Source organism: Amphiura filiformis, chromosome 20 (genome assembly GCF_039555335.1).
Source record: "Amphiura filiformis chromosome 20, Afil_fr2py, whole genome shotgun sequence".
Classification (NCBI taxonomy): Eukaryota; Metazoa; Echinodermata; class Ophiuroidea; order Amphilepidida; family Amphiuridae; genus Amphiura; species Amphiura filiformis.
Window position 1 is genome coordinate 50,935,143 of NC_092647.1, and position 13,693 is coordinate 50,948,835.

Here is a 13,693-nt window from a genome sequence, read left to right on the forward strand (position 1 = left end):
TTATTTAATTATGTGAACATAATCATTTCCTTTTATATTAAGGAAAAATTTCGGTGAAAATCGCATATTGTAGAAATGTTAGTCGAAAATCAGTTTTGCCCATATTTTTGTACATAGCCTGAATTTCCCAAATTTGCATGGGTGCACACTAATTTCATTCAATAGTATCTTTTTAACAAATAAGTGTGGTTTTTTTATCCAAAATTAGATTAGAGTTTAGAGATTGAGCATTTTGTATAATAGTTTGAAACTTCAGAAACGTAATGATTCACCGAGTTTAATTGAATTCGGGTCGTTTTTTCTTCCAAAGATGACTGAATTTACTAATAAAATTCACAAGTGACTATCATGATATGATATGGTTTTTTTGATTTTCAAAACTTACATATGTATTGGTACGAAACATAGTTCACTGCTTTAGTTTAATGGCAGCATGTAAAAAATATTATGACATACTTTTGCTTTTAAATTGTACAAGCTCTAGTTTCATTTTAATAAAGTGTTATACATAGTATTTCAACTTCATATTGAACATTTTGGTATCCCCAAGTTAATGAAGTTAATGTATTCATTCCTTTTCGAAACGATAGGGTAACTCGCATAATGTATTCTTGGATAATTTTGCCATCTGCTATTATCATTGTTACGGATCTAATTATTCAACAATTAATAGAAACAATAACAAGGAAGTGTCTTTAATGTTACCTAGCCTCAACTCACCTCACCAATGCCGATTCATCCTCTGTTGTATGAAGCCCTTTTCACGAATCGTTATTTTCTGCCTGTCTTGCGCATCCCTAGCTCAAGTAGCCATTTTTGTCTTTGTCTTCCTCTTCGCTTTCAACTTCTTGGTTGCCAGCCGGTGAATTGTTTGTCTATGTACTGGTTTTTTTTGCATCCCATAGTTGCTAATCGATTTGTTAATATTTTTTATGTCTTTGACTTTTGTGTTGCTTCATATGTTACTGAATCTGACTCTATCTCGTAGAATCAGTATTTGTCAGTATTAAATAAAATAAATACATGTTGGTGATTTAACGCGCGCTACACCTAAGTACCAGCACACTTCAACAATTATTCCGTTGAAATTAGGATATATCAGAATCATTTCCGCTTCCACAAGTCCGCAACTGATGCACAGGTACTCTTAGCTGACTAAGATCGTGGTCACCCCCAACATCTCCCCATCTTACACCTGGGTGGAGTGAAGCAATTGGGATTTAAGCCGTCTTGCCCAAGGACATAACACACTGGCCGCGGTGGGGCTCGAACCCACAACCTTTCGAATTTGAAGCTCACGCCCTAACCATTTGACCACTGTGCTTCAGTATCTAACTGACAAGGATGTAAGGGCTATATCCTCGGCACACCTCAGGACAGTTAATCGTTGTTAATAACTTGGCAGATGTGAATATATTTGCAGAGATGTTGTTCCTTTGCTGTTCTCCCCTCTAAATGTAGAAAGGTTGGAGACATCTTGGAGACATTTCTATCTGTGTGAATTGTACCTGTAACTTTTGCGTAAATGTCTCCAATTCATCATAAGGCTGCAGATATTTATTTATCTTCCGAATCCAATACTTTCTCGTAATCAATGCAGCATATACAAAGCTTTAGGTGATACTCGTTTGTTTTCTCTATCTTGTCTTACTTGACTTAACTGCACGGGACGTTGTGTCCCTCTGCCCTCTACCGAGTAAACATCCTCCATTCCAGTTATGTCTGTTGCTTGTGTCTTTGCTGCATGTGGGGTCATTCCCAATTCCCTCTGAATTTGGTCCTTACATCTGTTTGGTGGACGACCTGGCAGTCTTTACTTACTGAAGTCATTAATGTAGGCTTGGTGGGGAAGCCGATGTTGAGGCATCCTGAAGATATCAGCAGGGGATCAGTTGTTGCATGTGATAGGTTTATCTATCAGCTAGTTGGATCTGCAGGTGATCAGTTGTACATCAAAAGGCCCGTCCATTCTCTATGTTTATTTTACCAATATTTATCACATAGGGCACTAAAGATTAATTGTTATGCAAAGTAGGTTATAAATTACTTTTGTTATCATTGTTGTTCATCTAACAAAAACGGAGTGTTCTAGAATATCAATCTTATCATAATTATAAGTAATGGGACATTCCCAGCAAACACAAAAACGTTTTAAAAAACGTTTTAAGTAAGTTATATTTTGGCTTTTGGTTTAGGTAAAAACGTTTTAATAACATTAAAATGTCGGGTTATATAAAGGTCATGATAACGTTTTAAAACGTTTTGTATGAAAACACACTACAACAATATTTTTAAATGTTTTCAACAAATGTTATTGTAAACTATTTTTGCAAACATTTTTGCCAAATATTGTGTCAATACTTAAATAACATTATGGTAAAATATTTGAACCCAGCAAAAACAGGAATGTTCTTAAAATGTTTTTTTCAAAACCTTTTAATAACATTTAAATGTCGGGTTATATAAAGGTCATGAAAACGTTTTTAAAACGTTATTGAAAATATTTTGGGCAAACATTTTTCGCAAAATATTTTTTCAACTCCAAAATAACATTCTGTTTAGAATGATTTGTACCAAGTTTTCAAAAATGTTTTTGGAATGTTATTAAAATGTTTTTATACCCTTTATATAACCCGACATTTAAACGTTTTCTGTAAAACATTTTTGTTTGCTGAGCAGTAGATTATCAAAAAATGTTTTTTAAGGTTATGAAAACATTTTATACTCTTCATGTTCCCTTTATATAACCCGACATTTAAACGTTTTCTGACAACCTTTATAACCTTTTGCGAATGATGTCGAAAACGTTTTGTGTTTGCTGGGTTAATATGATACTAATACGTTACTTCATGCATTTCTGAAGACGAATGAATTAAAATAGAATGACTTGTAGTATTCAAGTAAACCATACATTTATATAGTCATGATTCATGAATGATGTATTGAGATACTTGTTTAACTTTGGCTGGTAAGTTTGTTACCGAGAGAGGGTACGTATTTGTTTAAACATTGATTCGTATTCCTGGCTTGTTACTTCTGACGTAAAGAAGCATGTATGATTTATGCTTAGTCTTTTCTAATATATCAAGACTTTCAAATGTTGAAACCAAACCAAACCAAAATGAAGATAGGTGCAATTGATGTCAACGAAGTAATAATAAATGATATTAACTTAGGACTCTTCACAAGCTGCATTAAAATATATTACCTCCTTAATTGTCTTCTACACTTTTCTTGAAAATAATTATTTTAGATATTTTAAATATATGAAATTGATATCATTCATGTTGATCTATAGCCGGGGGGAGGCACTTAACACAAATGACCATACGGATATGCTCCCCCGGAAAGACCCCCCCTTTGGATTACGCATCTCTGAAAGACCCCCTATAGTTGACCAAAATAGAGCTCAGAAAGACCCTTGATGTTAATAATTTCAGCTCTAAAAGACCGCAAAGTTGGTGATTCCTCATATATATGTTTTTAGGCGATTTCAACCAAACACGCTAAGAAAGACCCTTGATTTTGACTGTTCGCAGCTCCAAAAGTCACCATTTTACTTGTTCCCAGTCCGGTTTGCAGCTCCAAAAGACCCACTTTAACCGGTACGCCCTCAGCTCCCAAAGACCCACCTCCTCCAAATTCCGGGGAAGCATACCCACCAAAAATGTTGATGTGCAATCCCCCCACCCCACCCCCGGGTCTATATCATACAAGTTATTTTGTTTAGAAACAGAAATCAAAATGATAAAATTGCCACGATGAGGTAAAATTTCACGATAACTGACATTTTAGAAGCAAGATCTAAAGCCAAGATTTGAAATCTAAGTAAACGCTTGTGTGTTACTGAGTTTACATAAGCGTAGATCTAGTTTACCTGCAAATCTAGTTTGCCTACACCTACACGCACCTATGATATAGAATCCCTGAAGTAGTCTACTACGTGAATTGAAGTGAAAATATTTGGCCAATATAGTGGAAGATAATGATTATTCATACATCCTGTTTACATAGGCCGAAATGCTCATCTAAAATTGATATCAAATGAATCCTTGTTGCTGTTGCCCTCGAGGGATAGTACATAAAATCATGACGTGAATATAAAACTAACTGGCTTGTAGCTGACACTAGGTGTTTATAAGGTACGGTCACTACTAAAGGGCCTCCAATTTTCGTGCAATGTTATCTTACCTGTACACGGATAGTGAATGCAAATCTTTAAATAACAACGCCCTTTATACCATTATGTAGTCTTTGTCACTTGTCTGACGCAGTTTCCATGAGTCTATCAGAATCTATGAGTTAAGGTCCTTGAAGATTAATATATTAGCATTGTTATTATAACAAATATAATATATTTGGTTTTGAAAAGGCTATTTATTCAAAGTGTAAAGATACCATTAGTTGTAGAGAAGCCTGTACCGATGTCACTGACCTATGCACTAATTGTTAAGTACACTTCGTTTCGGAAGCGTTTATGGGTTTTCATTGTTAAGGGGGGAGGTAATGTGTATTTTGTTAAATATGCTGATTGCCTTATTTTCTGGTTAAGTCTATCTCTCTCTCTCTCTCTCTCTTCGAATGCCTTTTTATATTAAGTGTATATCTCTTCAGAGGTGTAAACAGTAATTTAACTTTATGTACCATTTATATTCAAAAATTACAAATAGCTGAAGCTTGTCTTCTAATCTACTAATATTTAGAGGAGTGGGACACATGATGCGTTTCCCCTCATTCTTATTTCATCAATTTGTATCTGGAAGGTTTCTACTGTTACTGTCAAAACAGATTATTCTTGTCATTTAAAAGCACATTGATAAGCCGTTATGACATACAAACCCAGTACACGCTTCTAAATAGTTAACTAGGCAGTATAATAGTGTCCTTCAAGCTTATCCGGGTATGAGAGCCAAGATTGTTTTTGGTGCACTTCAATAACAAGCGAATTATGTAACCGAACTGAAAGCAGCGCCTTTTAAGTTAAAAGACCAGCTTTAAGATATGGCAATGATACTATTAGTAGTCAAATACATGAATGCACACATACACCGTATTGTAAATTCAGTCAAAACCTTGACATAGTTTTAAGAGTGTAAGTTATACCTTTTCCATTGATGACATATTCCTTCTTACTGTGCCTGACATAATAAATATATAAATATCAATATGTCATCAAGATGTCATCAAATTGCAAGTCACTGATTTATTGGAGTTCCGAATGCGAGTTAGACGATTGTCGGATTGATTGATAAACTGATAAAGCAAAAATAGATAACTTGTTTACGTAATATCTGACATATAAATCGAGTTGAAAATACAGATCGGTTAAGTGAGATCTTGATAACATAATAAATACACTTCCCTCTAGTTATTTGCTGTTAATTTTTTAAATATACATGTACAGCGTGTAGGCAGTATGATAGTGTACTTCCGGTTATGAGAGCCAAGATTGTATTTGATTCACATTCACAAGCGAATTATGTAACAGAACTGAAAGCAGTGCCTTTTAAGTTAAACGACCAGCTTAAAGATATAGTCAATGATAGTCAAATACAAGAATGCCCACATATATTGTAAATTTGTAAACTTGACATAGTTTTAAGAGTGTAAGTTATACCTTTTCCATTGATGACATATTCCTTCTTACTGTGCCTGGCATAACAAATATATAAATATCAATATGTCATCAAGATGTCATCGAGTTGCAAGTCACTGATTTATTGAAGTTCCGAATGCGAGTTAGACGATTGCCGGATTGATTGATAAACTGATAAGCAAAAATAGATAACTTGTTTACGTGATTTTACACTGCATTGTGTTTTTGATCTATATTCCCTTTGGAACAATTAGCCAGTTATTGGTTGAAGATGAAAAAATAGAACATCCATAGATCGATCATAACTGATTGATTTATTTTACGTTGATTTAAAATTGTTTTCTTTTATATCAGTACGTTGAATGATGAAGGTCAAAATCGATTCATCTGAGGGGAGAAGTGTACGTAATGTGACTCTGAATCATCAAAGGTTGAAATTGGTTAGCTTAAGTGTCAAATGAGTGTAAAACTATTGATGCCTGGCTCTTTAAAGTGGCAAATGCTGCAAGTACGGGAGATGTATAGAATTTAGTTGGAGTGTTTTGCAAGTAGGTAGCTATAGTTGCGTGGTTTATATATAGTTATAGTTAAAAGCTATTTCATAGGTTCCAAGGAAAAGCCTTTAGTTCGTTTCTTAGGTAGATCCTAATGCAGCTAAATGATATGTTTTTCGGTGCACAATGCACAACTTTCTCCAATTTGGGCAAACATGGTAGCAAATTGCTTCTGTAGCTCAATGGGATCAGAAAAAGAATAGTTTTGCCCGAATCGGAGTATGTTGAAATTTTGAATCCCGTACAACCAAAACCAACAATTTTTCCCCTAAAATGAGGGTTTTTAGGACAAGTCAATAACGATATGTCGTAGATATCACAAACTATACATTTGTTTTAAATTCTTGTCATCAGACGAGTTGTTTGACACATATTTCACCCCCCGGGTGACCTTTCTAGCGAAAAACGTACACTATAATTTGAATCAACTACCCCCCCCACGCAGTGATCTAGAGTCTATATCCTAACACATCATGGCATTAAACATTGGTAGACATCTATATAGACTAAATGCAGTTCATTCGAAGTTTATCTATAAGCCATTTCATGAGTGCTCATTCTTAATTGGGTTATTTCATGTCAATATTCGTTTCTCATGAAAGTCTAGGTATTTTGAATTTAATTAAATATATGATATTTAGTTTTGTTATACATAAGTGCATTCAACCCAACGAATGAAATTGGAGTACAATTGGAATTAACAGTTTCTTTCAAAGACCATTAGACATTGCAACGCATCGTGATCATCGCAATGGTTTCAAATTAAGAAGACCTGAACTGTAAGCAGCCAGACATGTCATAACTCTTATTTATAGAGTAAGGGTTTAATTAAAAGGCTTGATAATCAGGATAATGTAATACATAGGTTGGAAAAATTAACGGCGAAGCATTTTGTAGTTTGATGCATTATTTAACATTCTTCCAATAAGCAGTTTATTGATGCTAGAGCTATAGCCCCGCAAGGGACAGTCTTGGGCCCACTATTGTTTCCTTATATTTCAATGATTTGCCAGAAAATCTCAATAAAAGCTTAAACCCTAGCAAATGCTTTCTGCTTCGCATTCCTGGTTACAAAATAAAAACAAACTGGGTAATTCAGTGCTTGAAGAAACAACAACACACAACTACCTGGGGGTTAACACTCAGCAATACTAAAAATGGAACACACGCATCAACATAATTACAGCAAAAGCTAGTAAAACCTTTAGTTTCATGAGAAGGAATTTGGGCTCATGCACCAAGGAAAGCAAAATGGCTGCACTGCCCTGGTAAGACCAACAGTGGAGTACTGTTCCGCCATTTGGGACCAACACACAAAATAACTTATTCAAAAGGTAGGCAAAATACAAGGAATGGCAGCACGTATGTTGCATAATAACTACGACCGGAAGACTATGGTAAATGAAGTCATACGGGAGCTAGATTAGAACATGTTATCATTAAGGAGGAAGATGAATCGCTTTATGTATTCTACAAAAAGCCACGGGGTCATCTTGCGCTGCCAGTCCAAAACTCCCTGCATCCGTCCCAGAGGATCATCCGAAGATCAAGTTCATCATCATATACTGAGTACCACACACGCATCGACCCATTCAAATTTTCATTTGTGCCGAGAACAATTAAGGATTGTAACGATCTCCCACCGCATTTTACAAGCATTACAAACCCAAACCAGTTTAAAACAGCAACAAGCGTCCTAATTAAAGCACAAGACTACAACATCAAGTACAGGGCGAGTAAAAAAAAGTGCAATAGAGAAAGAAATCCATTTTTATTTAAGAACCAAGTTAAACCTTTTAGGTTTTAAAACATTTTAAATATGGTATATCCATCAGTGACCTTGTGTTAAAGAATTAAAGGTCCGTGGCCCGATCGACAGCATCACCCCCCCCCCTATTTTTCTCATTGTTGATGAGTTTTTGGTATCATTTAATAGATTATATTTTTCTCATTACCATCTGAAATTTGACGATCCAATTTGATGTATTTTCGGAGAAATCAAGAAACAAACAGGCTATACTGGTAACCACCTTCGACATTCTGGGTAGGAAAAAATGATTCCGTGAATAAGAGCCGTATTACTCCCTGCCAATTCGCACGAACGGAAATAGGTCCGAAAAAATGAGGGCGCTATAATAATAAACGCTTAAAACTAAAATAAAGAAATACATAAGGGATGAAATAAATACAAAACAAGACCTTATCTTGTTAAGTATGATACGAGAAATATGAAAAAAAATATGAGAACAAATGTCCCCCCCTATAAAATTTATTTATTTATTTATTTATTTATTAGAAATATTATAAAAAAAAACACTTTTTTCATTAAAACAAACCCTAAAATAAAAGATAAGTGTAAAATGTACGTGATGATAATATACAAAATTAAAAGGAAATGTATCAGGGTCAAATTAAAATAAAAAGAATGAGATATTTTGTCACAAGAATGATGGGCGTAGTGGTATGGCGAAGCACTCGACGGGAGTGTTGTGTCTGGATGCCGGACCACAATGCAATGCATGCGTACCAACGTATTGGCTTGCTAATTGTGCTAATTATTCACTTTTACGCTGAAAATGTTCTCGTTTTCTCCCATAGATGCATAAAGGGGACAATATTTGAAATTGTATGTAAGTTTGAAGACAATCCATATCCTAAACTGATAGGGTTACCCCCCTTTAAGGAATTAGCATTTACTGATTTGTATTTATGATACATTTTATAACGCTACCCAATTGCAATGTTTGTCCAAGAGACATCTATAATTTAAATGTCAGCCCACTCTGTGTAACGTAGATTTGGAACAACTGCTATTTTCTTAACCATGTCATTGAAATAAAATGGAGCACCCAAAGTGTTATTGCCCTTGGCCTTGTTTTAAGGAGAAGAAACATTTTGTTGTTATTTTCATTTTACCTTTACTATAAAGATGTTCATTCTCTATCAATGTCATATTGAAATGCGCGCAAATTAAAGTGGAGTGAATTACAAAATATCCAGTGAGATGGACATATTGGGATGGAAAAAATGTAGTTGGAGTCGAGTGAGGTATGAAGGACTTAAAGTAATGTTAGAAAATTTGTTTGAACAGAAAAAAAGATATTAAGATAACGCAAAATGCAACCTTATTTAAAGGCCCATTCAGTGATTTGCTCATCCGGACGATCGTAAAAATTCAGATTTTGGTACCTTTGTCATTGTCATAGATGTGCTAACATAGCCTGCGAGTGGTTCAGCCGACAGCCGTGTATTTAAGACAAAATAGGACATTTTACACGAATCTGTAATTTAGATACTGACAGTATCTACATTAGCTACATGTGTTTGAATGGGGCTTCAACTTCGTCAGTACTGCAGTTTTCTTCGTTTTTTGCCAAATTTGTCATTTTAAAAATACCAAACGACAATTTGAATGACTTCCCAGCAAACACAAAAACGTTTTTAAAACGTTTTAAATAAGTTATATTTTGTGTTTTGGTTTAGGTAAAAACGTTTCAATAACATTAAAATGTCGGGTTATATAAAGGACATGAAATCGTTTTAAAACGTTTTGTATGAAAACACACTACAACAATATTTTTAAAATGTTTTCGAAATGTCATTGTAAACTATTTTTGCAAACATTTTGGAAATAATATTTTGTCAACACTTAAATAACATTATGTTAAAATATTTGCATCCAGCAAACACAGAAATGTCCTTAAAATGTTTTTTACAAAACCTTCTTATAACATTTAAATGTCGGGTTATATAAAGGTCGTGAAAACATTTGAAAAACGTTATTGTAAATTTTTGGGCAAACATTTTTTGCAAAATATTTTTCAACCCCAAAATAACATTCTGTTTAGAATGATTTGTACCAAGCTTTCAAACATGTTTTTGGAATGTTATTAAAACGTTTTTATACCCTTTATATAACCCGACATTTAAATGTTTTCTGTAAAACATTTGTGTTTGCTGTTCATTAAATTAACAACAAATGTTATTTAATGTTATAAAAACGATTTATACCATTAATGTACCCTTTATATAACCCGGCATTTAAACGTTTTCTGACAACATTTTATAACCTTTTGCGAATGACGTCGAAAACGTTTTGTGTTTGCTGGGTTATCCTGTGTGATGTGTTGGGTGTGTGGTTGTGAGGCGAGGAAAGTGAATCTCTTTGCATATATTGTTTGTTGTAGTACTAATTTTGGTAGTTGTAGGTCAATTATTTATTGGTGATATTTGGTGAGTGTGATGGGTGTGAATGTGTGTTGCAGTTGTGTAAATGTGAGTGGCAGCTTGTATGAGCGAGCAAGGAAAGTTATTTGCATTTGAAGAGTGTTTAAAGATATTTTCAATTTATATTTATATGCCATTTATTATTTATGTATTTTTATTATGTGCAATGTATGTAATTCAGCCTTTGGCTGCTAAATGCATATTTTCTAATAAACCTTGAATAATAATAAAATAGCAGAATGTTTTCTCGGACAAACTCTTATTCATCTTCAGTGAAAACATGAATAACATAACACCGTCGAGTTATAAAATAGATAATGTGGACTAAATTTAATGAGATACACAAACTTTTAGGAAGCGGTGAGCGAGTATGAAAAAAGCGTCTGTTGATTAAACTTGGAATGAACTGCATTGATGCGCACATTATGTAGTTGTTAATTTCTTCGCAATCATTCTACCGAATCAAATAAAATTTTCGTATGTGATGCACAATAATATAGGCTATGTGCCACGTTTTACATTTTTTTGAATCTGATGTCTAGTTCTCGACTTACGTTCAATTTTATTCACTCGGTAATTTTTTATGGGACCCCCTTTATAAAGTCCTACACATGGTAATGACAATGACACTCTTCTGACTGTAGTTATTTATAAATAGGTCACTATTTTATCACTTATCTTGCTGAAATTACCATGCACATCTGCAATATCAGAGTATTAATGCAACATTTAAATCCCTTTGAACATATTAAAAAATGCTTGAGCTATCCAAACTATCATGTCTTGTAACTAATACAGAGGCAGGACAAAACTATTCGCTGTTGCGACTTAGATATTGATGAATATTTATAAGTAGGGGTTTTGTTTGTTTTAGAAGCACAAAACGTATGCGCAAATAAGCGTAGCTTATTTCTAGCCATATTCGTGCATAGAATTCAAGCACAAGCATACAATGATAAAAAAAGAAAGACTTCAAATGGTAAATTAATCTGTATGCAATGTTAATCTCCGTCCGTCTCCTTGTAAAAACGAGTGTTATTATCTGATGGTCCTCAGAAGTGAGCTCTAACCCATGTGTGGAATTCATGTCAGGGGACAAGAAGTATACATATGGAGAAGCGTGGATATGTAAGCTTATAATCATTGAGTTATATCACGCCAACTGAGCAAAGTGGATACCTCAGTTTGATAAGTTACACTTTACATTACACAAGTGCATACAACAGGGAGCAACGTGGGTGTGTTTTAAGGGTTTAATTGTGAATCCGGCGGTTTCGTTATGATATTATATTGGGCTATTCCAGAAAATAGATGCACACCCCCTATAGAGGAGTTCGGATATCCGGACTTTTTGTCCAGTCGTGACTGTTGGAAATCCAGACTTTTAAAGTGCCCAAAGGCAAAATAATCCGGCAGAAAAATAGTTCAAAATCAGAAATCCACAACTTGAGAGCTCATTTTCAACATATCCTTGATTTTTCCTGCATTTGATTGGATTTCCAAGCTTTTTCCAGTAACATTGGCAACTGGAATTCCAGTCGTTTTTAGAAAGCAGACTTGGAAATCCAGACATTTCTTTTATTGAAAAGTTACTCCTCTATAGGGGGTGTGCACCTATTTTCTGGAATTTATGTATTCTTGTTCTATTATACCGTATATAGTTATTTCATAGCGAATCCCTTCCATCCCCAAAATGAGTGCTGCTAGGATTTTCACTATTCTGTTTATATTGTATAATTATATAATATTTCAGTAGATTGTGCATTACAATAGTGATCACCCGGCAGTATACCATGGCATATCAAGCCATGTAAGGCATATGCATGATGGAACAGTAAGTAGAGCAAAGCCTCGCCTTTATCGGCTGGATTAGCCACCCGTCTTAAACATCAGTCTTCGTAGTCTAGTGGTTATGACGTTTGTTAGTACGCAGAACGTCCCCGGTACGAATCCGGGCGAAGTGATTTGCTTTACGTTCCTCGTGGGTTTCTCCTACTCTTGCTCTATAATATTAGCATTACACCTGTATTGATTGTAAGAAGGCTATGGATATCCAAGTACCATACACTAGGCAACCTAGCAAACACAAAACGTTTTCTACATGATTTATAAAAGGTTAGAAAAGGTTGCCAGAAAACGTTATATAAAGGGTATAAAACGTTTTCATAACATTCAAAAACATATTCTTCTTCTTCTTCTTCTTCATCGTCGTCGTCTTGCTGTTGTTCTTGGTCTTGCCCTTTTTTGTCTTGTTCTTGTTGTTGTTCTCCATCACCATCCTTTCTTTTTTCTTCTTCTACTTGTACATCTTCTTCGTATTTCTAACACTATACTTTTGCTTTGTTACTCTACCTTTGTATGACTATACGGCTTTTTGTGACCTAAATTCATGACGCTACTTGATGCAATACACTTTTCAATTCCCACTTTAATCTAATCTTAAAATTTCAAGGCAATTAACAGAGAACGGCCATGCAAAACCGGACCAATAAATTGAATGAGTGGGAATCAATCTATCTTATACAACAGTTTTGTAAGTGCAACTTTATGGAATAGTCTTATGGAAGAAGCGTTTTTGATTTACTGTCGATGAAGCTTATTGAGACATTATAGATTATTTCTAATTTGCCTGCGAAATAATTATAGTAACCATAACAGAAAATTCTAAAAACATGCTTATACTGAAATATAATGGTAAAAATATTGAAAAACGTCCATTTATCCAGGTATTTTAAAATCAATTGCATTTCCGAAACTAACCAATTATCTAATATTCGTATGTGATTCATAAATTGAACACACCATTTTGTTTTTAAGCCGTCTGAACAGGTGTTTAAAACGCATTCTAAAATGTAAAGTAATGGATTCATGTACTAGTGTACTGTCTCTCAGACTTGTTTTGTTAAATGTATCCTTCATTTATGTGCATCCTTCATCTTCACCAATTATACCAGAGGAAACGATAGCGATACGATTTAGCTCCTAAAAATAAATAAAACAAAACCAAAGTTGAGTTTTCATGTTTCTACGTAATGACTTATGATCTGTAAATATCATGTAAATAAAGATGCACCTTTGAGTATGACATAATGGGAACATAGCTCTAAGGTCACTTTGGTCATTTGAGAGCTTTCACCCGTGTTATTCAACATATATCTTTTAACTAGGAGATCTCTGAACAAGAAAAAAACAAACCTACAAATCTTCAAGAATCCACTGGGATTGTCAGATATAGAATCAGTTGAAACATACAATGTTGTTGTTTAATTATTTTCGAGTATTTCTTAATGTTTTGACTTCTCAGAGCTCATGAATA

The 13,693-nt window shown here is 34.3% G+C and overlaps 1 protein-coding gene across 2 annotated transcripts in view; it reads left to right on the forward strand.

Moving 5' to 3' along the window:
- The window catches only part of LOC140141950 (uncharacterized), a 175,417-nt gene that overhangs the window by 32,882 nt on the left and 128,842 nt on the right, over positions 1-13,693 (forward strand). The window lies entirely within an intron of this gene.